The 14,561-nt window shown below is 39.7% G+C and overlaps 1 protein-coding gene and 1 pseudogene across 3 annotated transcripts in view; one reads left to right on the forward strand and one right to left on the reverse strand.

Annotated features, from left to right (window-relative positions):
- Window positions 1-14,561, forward strand: part of SRGAP1 (SLIT-ROBO Rho GTPase activating protein 1) — a 287,997-nt gene that overhangs the window by 57,899 nt on the left and 215,537 nt on the right. The gene's annotated exons all lie outside the window — the stretch shown is intronic.
- Window positions 11,459-11,574, reverse strand: LOC123592358 (annotated as a pseudogene).

The following is a 14,561-nucleotide window of genomic DNA, read 5'->3' on the forward strand; positions in this document are numbered from 1 at the left end:
CAGTTCAGGGCTCAAACCCACAAACTGAGATCATGACCTGAGCCAAAATCGAGTTGGATGCCCAACTCACCGAGCCACCCAGACAACACCTAAAACTTTCTTTTTTTTTTTTTTTTTTTTTTTTTTTTTTTTTTTTTAAGAAAAAAAGGTATTGGGGTATCTGGCTGGCTCAGTCGGCTAAGCTTCCGACTTTCGCTCAGGTCATGACCTCAGGGTTCATGAGTTTGAGCCCCGCGTCGGGCTCTCTATCAGCACAGAGCCCACTTGGGATCCTCTGTCTCTCTGCCCCTACCCCGCTTGTACTCTGTGTCTCAAAAAAATTAACATGAAAAAATCTGTTTTAAAAAAGAGGCAAATGTATCAAGTAAGATTGACTTGAGGTGTACCTTTTGGCAAAAGAAATGCTGAGGAAGCCACACCTACTTGACTTTTTTGCTTCAAATTGGGCCACTTTAGTTGGAAGAGTCTTGAATATATGGATTTCATTGATTGACCACGTGTCATTGGTTAAGTCTTACTGTAGTTTTCGCTGTTTATTTAGAACCAGTTGAATTACTGTGAATACATGAAAATTACTACGGTATATAACGGTCTATACCTTAAAACTTCTTTAGGGATCAAGTTGACTTTCTCAAATGGGACCAGGTTTGCTACATAATGAAAATATTATAAGTTGTGTATTTAATTGGTGTGTACCCATGATTTTTTATTAATCTATATTCTGTATGTTAGAGCCTAAGTAGCTGTGAAGTGTTTCTTTACTTTTAAACTGTCTTTGCTCTAAGCCCCACCCCCCCCCCAAACTATCTGTTGCAATGCATCCAACTTTAGAAATAACTGAGGATAAACATGAAGTGCTGAACTTCATACCAAGGGGGTATTAGTGTTAAAGGACTTTCTAGAACTGCTGTAGAAGTTCTTAGCAAGTCTTGTTTATTGTTTTATTGAGGTGTTGGGAGGAAGCTTGCGGGGGGGGGGGGGGGGGGGGGGGGAAGCTATGTAATAAATGATGGTTCAAGGTGATTTTCCAGATAAACTAAGGAATTCCCCATTACCTCCAGTGGACCATTCTCTCTCCTTTGGTAAATAAATGGTGATGAGAACACCTCTCCATCTGTAGTTGTGAACTAAGCAATGCCTCATATCTCTATTTGCCTTTGGGGTTGTTTTTTTGTTTTGTTTTCTAATTAAAAATAAAGTTACAAGGAAGAAATTATGGTTTAGAATTCTGCCCCCATCAAGCTTAAAAAGAAATCATGTAAAAAAAAAACAACCATGCATGCTAAAGAGGAGGCTTAAAAATAACAGGAGAAAGTGATGGAGGTAATGAAACACATCTGTTTGATATTTACAGAATGTGAACTCTCAATCAGATTTAGGCACTTTTTTTGTTGTTGTTGTTAGACAGTCATGATCTGCTGGTTTTGTCTGTTGCCATGTGGCTATTGTTCAGACATTTCCTTGTCAGGCATTTTTGTTTATTTTTTAAAGTTTTATTTATTTTGAGAAAGTACACGTGTGTGAGCGTGGAGGGGCAGACGGAGAGCGCGCATGAGAGAGAATGAATGAATGAATGAATATGAATATGAATAACCCAAGCAGGCCCTGTGCTGTCAGCATGGACCCTGATGGAGGCTGGATCTCCCGAAGCATCAGAACCAGGTGATCATGACCTGAGCCAAAATCAAGAGCCAGAACCTTGGGGCACCTTGGTGGCTCAGTCGGTTGAGCACCTGACTTCAGCTCAGGTCGCTGATCTCACAGCTCGTGAGTTTGAGCCCCCAAGTCAGGCTCTGACCTGAGCTTGTTTCAGATTCTGTGTCTCCCTCTCTCTCTGCCCTTCCCCCGACTCCTACTCTGTCTCTCTCAGAACTAAATAAACATTAAAAAAAAAAAAAAAAAGTTAACCAGTTGAACCATCCAGGCGCTGCTGTCGGGCATTTTTTAAACACTTAAACTGTGTGCCAGTTCCTGTCCTAGGTGCTAAGAATTTATAGACCAATGCAGATAAGGTCCTTATGCTGGAGAAACTTCCTAGTTCTTCAAAAGCACTATTCCTAATATGGTGTGTTACTTTCTTCTCTACAGTGAGAGAATGAGAACCCTTGGACTAATAATTCTAATAGTGGATTAATCGTTAAAGAAAAAGCCATCCATAGTCTAGTCCCATGTTTAGCCATGCAAGTTTATTTTTCCCAGTCCTCCAAAACAAAGACTTTTTGCTGTGTTATCTTGTCTGGTCTCGTCATGGCCTATGCTGAGCTCCCCCATCTTTCTGCTTTCACTGTTGATTCTTCCTTTCCTTCTCTGACTATCTGAATTGTACTTGTGCTTTAAGGCGGAGCAAAAGTTTGCTTCATCCATGTACAACGCCATTTTTTTCTGTTTGTTTTGCCCAACAGTGTGCTCTCCATAATCCTAGACTATCCATAGTTGGCATCACACAGTTTAGCATTTCTCACTTACGGGTGTGTGCAGTACGTTTTTAGACACCCCCCCCCCCCCCAAACTCTGAGCTTTGGTGGGAGCTCTTTCTAACCACGGCTTGGATTCCCAGCTGCTTGCTGTAGGAAGAAAGCTGGACTAGAGCATGGGAGGGGTGACACAGGAGAGCCTGAGATTAAAAATTAACCAGAGGGGCGCCTGGGTGGCGCAGTCGGTTAAGCGTCCGACTTCAGCCAGGTCACGATCTCGCGGTCCGTGAGTTCGAGCCCCGCGTCAGGCTCTGGGCTGATGGCTCAGAGCCTGGAGCCTGTTTCCGATTCTGTGTCTCCCTCTCTCTCTGCCCCTCCCCCGTTCATGCTGTGTCTCTCTCTGTCCCAAAAATAAATAAACGTTGAAAAAAAAAATTAAAAAAAAAAAAAAAATTAACCAGATAATCACCAAGGAAGGTAGCCCATATGAGAAATAATCAGCTGTGTAAGTTAGAAGCATTTGAGCCCTGTAACTTGCCAAAATTCTATTTTCATAACCTCTTATTGCAGCAACTTGCCTAACATGGTTCTCCGTAAAAATTTAAGTTGGGCTTTGTGGCTCACTAGATTTAGCTTGCAAAGCTGCCTTGTTTGGCCTTCGTGGTGTTGTAACAATCATCAGGATATTTTACAAAAATTCAGGTCTGTAGTTTGTCCAAAATAACTTCCCCCACCCCGGTGAACTATAGGGGACACTTGATGAGCTCATATTTCAAGAGCCATGGGTAACAGCAGCAGCAACAAACATGTATTGGATGTTTACTCTGTGCCAGACACTGTTCCAAGAACAGGATGAGCCTCACAGTATCTCTTGTAAGTAGATACCGTCCTTATCCAAATATTATAGAGAAGGAAACTGAGGCACAGAAGGGTGAAGCATCATCTATAGCATGATCCCACAGCTTGCAGAGGGTGGACTGGAGATCCAAACATGAGCAGCCTCACTGCAGATGTCCACAATCATTTCTCCTCACCGCCTCCTTCAGAGAGACTGGGGTGCCTGTCCAGAAGGCCTCCCTAAAGTGATTGACAAGACTTGGTTATAAAGTAGCAACGTGGATTTTAATATGTCCAAGTAGAGCAGCAGTTTATTTTTCTTTCCACTTCCTCAGATTGTACTTAACTGGATTCTTAACTTTGAGACAAAATGACAGCTGCATGAAGAGGCTTGCACAAATCTAATTGCTTAAAATTAGTTTGCATGTTTATTATTTTTATTAACTACTTACTATTTTTGTCACATTTGCTCATTTCCAAGGATAGCAACCTCATTTTCCCTAAACCAAACTGACTTCTCCTTTCTCTGGATTCTGTCTGTACTCATTCTGTCACTCCATCATAGACGGTATTATTTTAATAGTGATCTCCTTATTAGACAGTAAGCATTTTAAAGATTGCATAGTCCTTTCTTTGACATCCATATAACAAATGCACGGAGGCATGTAACCATGTTTAGGACAGTGCGTTTTACAAAGTAGGTTTTTAATAAGTATTCTGTGTCTGAGAGGGTATTAAGATGAAAGTATACGTGTGTAAGGTGTGCATATAAAACTCTTGTTCTAGAGGTTTGCAAGCATTCTCAAAAGTAGAGGGAATAGCATAAATCCCCATGTGCCCATACACTGCCTCAACAACTTTGATGTTTTTAAATTGTGAAATACACATAATGAATGTGATGTACACACATACACTCTTAAAGGAATAACAGTGACAAATGAGACCCTGTGTTGTAATCACTTAAGAAATGTTATTAATGTACCTGAAGCCCCTGGGTTGTGTTCTGTTGTCTCCCACCACAGACAACTCTTACCCTTAAGCTGTGTGTTAACTCATTTGTGGCTGAAGTTGCCACAGTTATTTGTATCCCAACACCTGTACTACTTTCTCCTTTAGTAATCTCCCAAGTTTTAGCTGGACCTATGCCTTCTAAAGACTATTTTCCACGTTCCCTTGCAGTTACGTATGGCCATGTGACTAAGTTTTGACCAATGTGATGTGAATAGAAATGTGTGCAACTTTGTGTCCTTAGAAGGATTGTGCTCTTTTCTTCTTTTTCTCTGGGTTGGAATGTGGATATGATGGCAGGAGCCAAAACAAAGTCTTGGGGACCATCAGACAGAACCCAGATGTTGAGGGTAGAAAGTGAAATAATTTAAGAAGTAGGTTTTGTTCTCCCTGGCCCACAGTGGACTATGCTTGGCGCTTTCCTGATCAGTTGGCTTCTAATATGCCCTGGTAGGCTTTACTTCTATAATGCAGTTGTTAAAAAGTTTCCATTTATTTTTGTCAAAGGAATAGAGTCATATATTCAATATCCAAAAAGTGTTAATGTAGAATGAAAAGTTCCCCCTTGCCCTTTTGCTGTCTGACCTTCCTTCCACACAAAGGAAACAATAGCACCAATTTCATTCCTATCCTTCCAGGGAAATTTACGTAGTATTATGTATTTTAAATTCAGTTAATTAGATTATAAAAATTTGAAAATAGCTATAGTTCCTAATCCTGAAACATCTTTGGACGTCTGCTTTTGGCCATGGTTGTGGATTTTACCTGAAGCGACAATTCTGCATTGCTAGGTTCTTGCTAAAGGGTTGTCAGAACTCTGAAGCATGCTATGTTCAAATACAAAAGAAAATGTTCTCATTTATCAAAGTCTGGGCAGGGGAGGAGGTAGGAGCTGCCTGTGTCCAAGTTAACGGACAACTAAGTTGTCACTGCTTTTGAGTTCCTTAAGAGCTGGGTTGGAGACGGCCAAGCAGAGGAGTCCCAGCGCGGTAGTATGCGGTGCTCCAGTTATCTTGGTATACCAAGCACCAGCATGTTTTTGAAATTTTTTTAAACTGTTTTATTTATTTTTGAGAGAGACAGAGGGTGAATGGGGGGCAGAAAGAGAGGGAGACACAGAATCTGAAGCAGGCCCCAGGCTCTGAGGTGTCAGCACAGAACCCGACGCGGCGCTTGAACTCACAGACTGCGAGATCTTGACCTGAGCCGAAGTCAGATGCTTAACTGGCTGAGCCACCCAGGTGCCCCACGTCAGCATGTTTTTGAAAAAGCCAAGTGAAGGTACTGGGGCTCCTGCAGTTTACATACTGGGGAATTTAAAACCTCTATTCAGAACCTCAAACCCCAGCTTTGATTTATATATACCTTTAAACCAGCAAGTTAAGTCTGCTTCCTAATCCTAGAACAATGGAGTCAGTACATGGAAAGGAGAAACAGTGCTAGCTGTAAACAGACCCACAGACAGATGTGAGAAATGACAGCAGACAGGATGACAACAGAGGAAGGATTTCGGCCTTGGCAGCCTAGGGCCATTTAATGGGTGACAGACACTCCCACATACCTCAGTAAGCTCTTTTGCTGTGTTGGCACAGTAACACAGCAAAATGGGATACTTCGCGTTTGGGAGATGTGCCTGAGTCATCGAGATAGTGTGCTCAGTGCATTGTGTTTTAAAAGATTATAATCAGGCCAATGGAAGAATGATAACTTGCAGCCTTGAAACTAGAAGATAAACAACCTAGAAAGAAGACTGAAAGATTCAACTGTGTTACAACTAGTAATTTCTACAACAGAAAAAAAAAAAAAAAAAAGAAACCAAAATAAAACAAGGAAAAGAACAGGGGCGCCTGGGTGGCGCAGTCGGTTAAGCGTCCGACCTCAGCCAGGTCACGATCTCGCGGTCCGTGAGTTTGAGCCCCGCGTCGGGCTCTGGGCTGATGGCTCAGAGCCTGGAGCCTGTTTCCGATTCTGTGTCTCCCTCTCTCTCTGCCCCTCCCCCGTTCATGCTCTGTCTCTCTCTGTCTCAAAAATAAATAAACGTTAAAAAAAAAAAAATTTTAAAAAAATAAAAAAAAAAAAAAAAAACAAGGAAAAGAACAAACTGGGAAAAATCAGGTTTGCTACTTATGATAAGCAAAACTTAATACAACCTAGAGAGGGGTTCCAGAGTTTTACTGGAAGAGACTGGGGAGTTCCTACAATTGATAGGCTTAAAAAAAAATACAAAGGTGTAGAACTATAGGTTATTTGTGAAAACATGTATTTTTACAGTCTTGTTTTTAACAATAAATGCATATGATGATAAATGAAAATATAACAGAAAGGACTAGGACTTTGTATAAGTCACTCTAGAAGGATTGTCCTTAAAATGAGTATAAAACATTTCTGATTTGTTTGTTTTGTCTTTTTTGTGCACATGCAAAAGAGGGTAAAAATGTTTAGGTCCCCAGAAAACTTTGCCCAGACTATTGTACACCCTTGGGGCAATTTTTCTTAGCTATGTCGGGATCTATGACAGCATTCTCAGAGGTCCCTGAATTCTCTGTAAATTTGTATTTAAATGCTTTAAAAGTTTTCTCTGTGCTCCCAAAGGGGTGTATTTTGGATTATGATCTCTCAACATAATGTTGCCTTGCGTTTACTCCCCCCTCCAAAAAAAAAAAAAAAAAAAAGCTTTATTCAACTGTAATTCACATACCGTATAATTCACCTGTTGTTACATGTACATTTCAGTGATTTAAGTAAATTTATAGAGTTGTGCAGCCATCACACGGCAGTCTACAGTTTGTGGTTTGGCTCTTCCCAGGCTAACGTGGAGGTTCGGTCTAGATTGAAAACCTTTCCATTACCCCCCACCAAAAGAAATCCCTCCTGTTTTTATTTTGTTCACCCTTGGTCTAGCTGGCCGTTCCAAGTATCCACTGATCTGCAGGCTGGCCCTATAAAGTTGCCCTTTTTCGACATTTCACATAAATGGAATCAAGCACTCTGTGATCTTTTGGATCTGGTCTCTCTTACTTACATGATGTTTGAGGTTTATCAGGTTGTAGCAGGTCAGTAGTTCATTTCACTTCATTGCTGATGAGTGTTCCATTGTTTGGACCTGACATTTTGTTTGTCCATTCACCTGTTGATGGACGTTGAATTGTTTGCAGTCCCACTGACTTTGGCTTTTATAATCAAATGGATGTTAATAACCATTATGAAGCTAAAATGGTGATACAAGTTTTCTCAATTTGAGGTTTTTCGATTTTTCCAGGACCTTTTCATATTAAAAAAAAAAAAAATTCATCTATTCAAATTTGAGAAAACACTGTTCAGGTATGTAAGATTTGTCAGCAGTATCCTAGTGATTGGGTTTACCTTTTTTTAAGGTGTTTAAGACATTACATTTGAAACCAAAAAAGTGTTAGATGTAACAGTATTCATATATCTATCTGGTTTCCTTAAAAGCATAGGGAACACTAGGTCACTGAAAAGAATCTCTTGGGTCTCTGCCTAGTGAAGTCAGAACAACAATTTGTTACAGTAACCTATCAGTATCACTAGGTGAATTCCTGAAGGAATGATCTGTGTCAGAAATTCTTCAGAGGAAATTAGTTTAAGTCTCACACTTTGCCTCAGTAAATCTCATGATGCTTGTACATATCCAGTGGCCTTCCCTAAATATTCAAAAATAATCCATCTTTTTCCTAGCAGAAACTGACTCCGGGTAACCGAAGCAAGGAAGACAGAACTTACTGAAATTATAGAACTCTAATTATGGGAGACAGAATTGAAGGAGAATTGAACAACCAGAATCTGGGGTAGTTCTGGGGAACCAAGTTATAAGACTCCAAAGACAGGGTCTCTAAGGTGTTAACATTCAAGGAACTCCACTCCAAATGCCTTTAATCCTTGTATGACTGTTCAAAATCCTATTCCTGGGAGGTTGGGCATGGAGAGGTCACAAGCCTCCCCTCCCCCCCCCACCCCCTTGAGGGAACATCAAAGTCTCACACTTTATTTCTCTCATTTTCTGGTAGCACCTTCCCGTTAACACATCTTCTCTATTTTGAAAAGGTTTTCTGCTTAAGCAAGTTTGATTATCCAACTGCATCATAGCTCCCTGTTTTTACAGCTTTATTGAGATACATTTCACATTCCATGAAATTCACACATTTAAAGTGGTTCAGTGGTTTTTAGTATATTCAGAGTGTGCCACAATCTAAACTCAGAACATTCTCCACACCCCAAAAAGAAAATTCTTATTAGCTATCCTACCCCACCCCATCTCCAGGCAGTCACTAATCTATCTCTTCCTGTGGATTAGTCTATTCTGGATGTTTCCCATCAATGGAATCCTATAAATATTTGATCTTTTGTGACTGGCTTCGTTCACTGAGCATGTGTTTTCAGGGCTCATCTGTGTTGTAGCATGCATCAGTACCTCAGTCCTTTTTATGACTAAGATTCCATTGTATGGCTATACCAGTACTGTTTATCCATCCATAAGTTGATGGACATTTTGGTGTTTTTTTGTTTTTTTTTGGTTTTTTTGTTTGTTTTTTTTTACTGTTAGGAATGATCCTATGAACATATGTGTACAGATTTTTTTATGGGCATAAATTTTCTGTTCTCTTGAGCATATACTTGGGAGTGGAGTTGTTGAGTCATATGGTAACTCTGTGTTTAGCATTTTGAGGAATCACCAAATTGTTTTCCACAGTGGCTGTACCATTTTATTTTCCCACCAGAAATATATGAGGGTGCTAATTTTCTTCCATCCTCATCAACACTTGGTATTATCTGACTTTGTGATATTAGCCATCCTGAGTGTGAAGTAGCATCTCTTTGCGGTTTTGATTTGCATTTCACTGGTGACTAATGATATTGAGCATCTTTTCATGTGCTTAATGGACATTTGTGTGTATATATACGTATATATATATACATATATATATTTTTTTGAGAAATGTCTCCAAATTCTTTTGCCTATTTAAAAAAAAAAATTAAACGTTTTTATTTTTGAGACAGTGAGCAAGTGCAAGCATGAGCAGGGAAGGGGAAGAGAGAGAGGGAGACACAGAATCTGAAGGAGGCTTCAGGTTCTAAGCAGAGAGCCCAACGCGGGGCTGTAATTCACAAACTGACATTGTGACCTGAACTGAAGTCAGACACTCAACTGACTTAGCCACTCAGGCACTCCCTTTGCCTATTTTTAAACTGACTTATTTGTCTTACTGTTGAATTGTAAGAATTGTTTATATGTCCTATGTATAGATCCCTTGTAAAATGTATGACTTGCAGATATTTTCTGCCATTCTGAGCATTGTCTTCGTTTTCTTGATGGGTCTCAGTCTAGCTTACCTGTGCTGTTGTCACTTGTGGTTTTAGTGCCATATTTCAGAAACCATTGCCTAAACCAAGGTCCTAAATATTTACTGTGTATTCTAGGAGTTTTATAGTTTTAGTTCCTACATTTAGGTCTTTGATCCGTTTTTTTTGTTTTGTGTGAAATGTGAGGTGGAGATCCAAATGCATTCTTTCGCATGTGCATATCTAGTTGTCCATCACCATTGGTTGAAAGGACTATTTCAATTGTCTTGTCCCAGTTGCAAATCAATTAGCCACAAATGTGAGGATTTGTATTTGGACTCTATTCTCTTCCATTGATATATATGTATATCCTTATGCCAGTACCACACTGTCTTGATTCTTACAGCTTTGTTGTAAGTTTGGAAGTGTAAGTCTTCCAACTTCGTTTTTTGAAGGTTGTTCTTTTTTGTTCATTTCTTGTCCTATCCTGGGTTGCTTTCATTTCCATATGAATTTTAGGACCAACTTACTAGTTTTTGCAAAAAATCAAACTGAGACTTCGATGTGGATTGTGTTGAATCTGTAGTATTTCCTTCTTATAGATAATAAGTCTTAAGATCAATGAACAAGCACTGTTTTCTCATTTATTTGGATCTTTAACAGCTTTCAACAGTGTTTTACAGTTTTTGGCACAAAAGTGTTAAACTTGTTAAAGTTTTCCTAGAGATTCTTTTAGCTGTGTAATAATGTACATGGGATTTTCTTAATTTTGTTTTCAGATGGCTCACTGTTAGTATATAGAAACAGAATTGATTTTTGTATATTGATCTTGTATCCTGCCACATTGCTGAACTTGTTACTGTAAAGATGTAGCTAAAATGAGAGGAAGAACAATTTAATGTAAGCTAACAGCATTCATTTATGCATTTATCAAATCAAAAATTGAACAGCTATGACTTTTTAGGGCTTAGTACTCTTTAAGCCTTGTCTTCCATGATCTTATCTTTCTCACGTGCAGACATGGCCTTTTGTATGCAACCCACTTTATCTCCTATCCTATCATTTGCTCCTTTCCTTGACCTTTGTTCTGATCTTTTAGTTTATGCTTCAGTACATATACTATGCATTCTAGCATTTCTTCTCAGTTGTGGGTGCTTTTCCCTTTTCTGTAAGAAATTCTCTTTGTATCCTTTCAAGAAAGGTCTTTTGGACTGTCTGTAACTACCTTAGGCAAATATAAGCCCTTCTATATTCTTACTGTCTTTTGTACTTAGCTCCATGATAGAAATTATCCTATTATACTGGAAATACTTGAGTGTATGCTCTTGGACATGCTTTTATAAGGCATCTTTATAGCAGTTTGTTCTTCCCATTTACTGTTTGCTTCTAATTGTTTATAAGAATGCATATCAGTCCAGGTTCTCCAGGGAAACAGAATCCATAGTGGTGTAGTTTTCTGCAGGTTCAAAATCTATAGGGCAGGAGAGCAGGCTAGAAATTCAGGCAGGAATTGACGCTGTAGCCTTGAGGCAGAATTCCTTCTTCTCTCTGGGAAACCTTTAGTATTTGCCCATTTGGCTTTTCAAATAATTGCAGCCCACACACTATGGAGGCTAATCTCATTTACTTAATGTCAGCTGTTTATAGATGTTAAGCATCTACATAATACCTTCAGAGCAACACCTAGATTAGTGTTTAAGTTAGTGGGTACTATATCCTATCCAAGTTGTCAGAAAACTAACCATCAGAGTATAAATTTCTGTAGGAAGGGGGTTTGAATCTTTTATTTACTCCAGGAAGTCAGATGCAGTGTTGCATAATTAAGAGATGTTTTATGAATGCTTGATTGGGTGATCGAATGACTTGAACAAGGTTAAGTTCAAAATCTAACCTGAAGACTTGGAAGTTGTAATTTTGGTAAGATTATTGCTACTTAGTAGGTGATTTCTATAGTCAGATATTAAACTGATAAGAACAGATACTACACTTGATCTTAGCCAGAAGGCCAAGAAGTGATATATAGTCAGATATTATTAGCAGGAAATTGTTTTCCCAATCTCTGGCAGCCTAATCATTTTAACTAAAGCGTCTGTGCCTTCTGTTCTGCATTTATTCCTACCTCCTAGTCACTGGTATGTAACCTACTGTTTTATTTTCTTTAGTTGACTATACTTCTAACTACTTGATTATTAAACTTATCATTCCAGACTAACAGCAGGTAGCCCACTTCCTTCCCTACCCTCTTTGGCCCCATTTTGAACTTGTAAGCATTGAGATGCCACTGTCCGCAGCCTCTCTTCAGGTACAGTAATACTGGGTATTTTGAAACACATTGAAGTCATGGCACATTTTTGAGGGAAAAAAAAATAGATGGAGCCTTACGGTAATGTCTTAGCAATATCTAGGAGACATGGTAGCAAAGCAGAATTAAGAGGTTAAAAACATAATGATAGCAATTATATGGTGGTGAGGTTGTTGGTCATAGTTGTAGACATCATAATATTTTCTCTTGGGCTTTTGTATTCTCTCTGCAGGTGATGGTAAAACCAGTATGATTTTTTGCTTTTAAGGAACAATGCTTGTATTTACTTCCTGTAGGTCAGCTCTTGGGCAGGCGAGAATGGTGGAGAGGTCAGCCTAAACTGGTCTCAAAGGGCCACATTTGGGGTCAAAGACCTTTTCCATTTGCCCTGACAAATACAGGGTGAAGATGTGGATGTGTTTGGAGAACAGAGGAAAAAGGAATAGGCCCCAGAAACAATACACTTGACAATAATTTGCAGTGTAAGGGGTGGGAGGGGGGAGGGGGAAGCTTAATATTACCCAGGATACTGAAAGCATTTGCAAATTGCCTTTACCATCCTTAAGGCGGCCCAGGGAACTCCCTGGCCTCTAGAGTTCTCCACATTTCTGCTGATTTGCCAGCGAAGTCTAAAGTAGCCTTGGCTGTATCTCTGGAATTTGTGCCGATATTGGGGAGCCTCTGTGCCCATCCGTGTAGTGGTGGTGTTTCGTCTGGACGGCTGTGGCCTAAACTGCTCTCCCTGAAAAGGCTTCACTCGATTTGGCTGCTACCAGCTGAACAGCTGCTAAATTAAGATAAAATCCTACATTCCTGACCCAAAACTCCACCATCCCCTTGCTGAGCTTCTGTGTGAAGTGGCCCCACATTTCTTATTCTGTAGTCCCCAGTTGTTGTCAAACTCTCAGTGAACTCTGGACAACCGTCTCAGACTTTAAAATAGTTACGCGTCGCCTTGATTACTTTGCATTTCGAAGAGGTGCTAAATGTTTCAAATAAAGCCTGCCTAAACAGTCGTGTCTCATTCCGGTTTCCTCTCTCAGAGGAAGTGTCTTTCAATAACCCCAAAGTACTGGCTTCTAATTTTAGGGATAACTAAGGTAGGATCAGGATGGAAAATAAGCTCCTCTATTGATTTGCCTTAGTCATTTTACTCCGAAGCCTATAATTAGCTCTATTTTCTCTACCTGTAATACATGTTTAGGTTTACAGTGATGTTGAAGAAATAGCGGATGATGTACAGGGTTAGAATTTGGGGATATTACTTTTGGGTACTTATATGAATGGCACTGTGGGGTTTGGGGGGGCAGTGAGATATTACACATCCATCTAGTTTATTTTTAGTGCTATTGTGATACTAACTCATTGACACAGATCACTCTTATGAGTGCTTTACTTGTATTAATTTAATCCTCCTAGTACAGTAACCCCTGGGGGTAGGGGGGTGGGGACTGTCACCATCCCTCTTCTGTAGTTGAGGAAACTGGAGGGGTGAGTAAATTGTCACAGGTCAGGGAGCAGGTAAAAGTCAGCACTAGACAGAGCCCACATTCTTGTCTGCTTTGTCCATCTGCAAGGAAAGCTGGCGAAGTAAAAATCTAAACCAAAACCTAGATGAGGAATATAAACCCTCTCCCTCCACATCTGAAGACTCTAGGTCTGGCATGATGGTGATTTTTCTCCATTTTAAAGCTGTGACCAAGGTTCGCTATCTGCAACACTAAAGAGGAAGATACATACGTGTAAGGTGGTGTTTAATGAGTCCCACCCAAAGGGCTTAAATTCACTTGAGATGGTCACTGGAGCTGTTTCTGTAATAATATTTTAAACACCTGGTAAGGGAATCAATTGTTTTCTTATTTCAGTCTTTATGAAATTTCACCAAATGGGGGCCATTCAGCTTCTAATGTTCAAATTCAGCTTATAACCCCTCCTTGACTGGCCTTTCCCTCATCATTCAGTTTAATGGAAATACTTGCTTTTCCTGCCTCTATGTGTTGCTCCTTCTGCCTGGAGTTTTCTTTCTACCCCTCACTGCATTTTTCTGGGGAATCCTCCATTTTTTTTAAGACCTAGTTCAAAGGTCACATCTTCCATAAAGATTTTCCTTAGGTTAAGTTTGTGCCTCTCCTTACAACTGATCATTCATTTCTTTCTATGTGATAGTACCTTATATACTTTGGTTTTAGCACCATAATCCTTTATTACAGTGCTTGTGCATGGACTGAGATGTTACTGTTCTTCCATGAAATAAATACAAAAATTGAAAATAAGCATTTTGAATTCTTATTACATTTTTTTTAGGTATCTTTTTCAAAAGTATCAGTCTGTGAAGGATTCAAATTTTAAGAACCTGGCCCCTCCCCATGATAATTTGAGAATTACTAGTTGTCATTGTTTCTTATCTCTCCTCTATGGTAGACTAGAAGTACCTGGAGAACAGGGTTTATCTTTGCATGAAGAGTACTTTTGTGTCAACAGTAATGAATTTCATATCCACAGCAGCGAAACTGCAACTTTCATAAAACGGTTTTTCATATCAGTTATTTGTCCCTTTTTTTTAAAAAAAAATTGCTTTTTGAGAGTGCAGTCGAGGGAGGGGCAGAGGGGGGGTTGTGGAACAGAGGATCTGAAGCAGACTCTGTGCTGACAACAGAAAGCCCAGTGTGGGGCTCGAACTCATGAACTTTGAGGTCATGACC

Source organism: Leopardus geoffroyi, chromosome B4 (assembly GCF_018350155.1).
Source record: "Leopardus geoffroyi isolate Oge1 chromosome B4, O.geoffroyi_Oge1_pat1.0, whole genome shotgun sequence".
Classification (NCBI taxonomy): Eukaryota; Metazoa; Chordata; class Mammalia; order Carnivora; family Felidae; genus Leopardus; species Leopardus geoffroyi.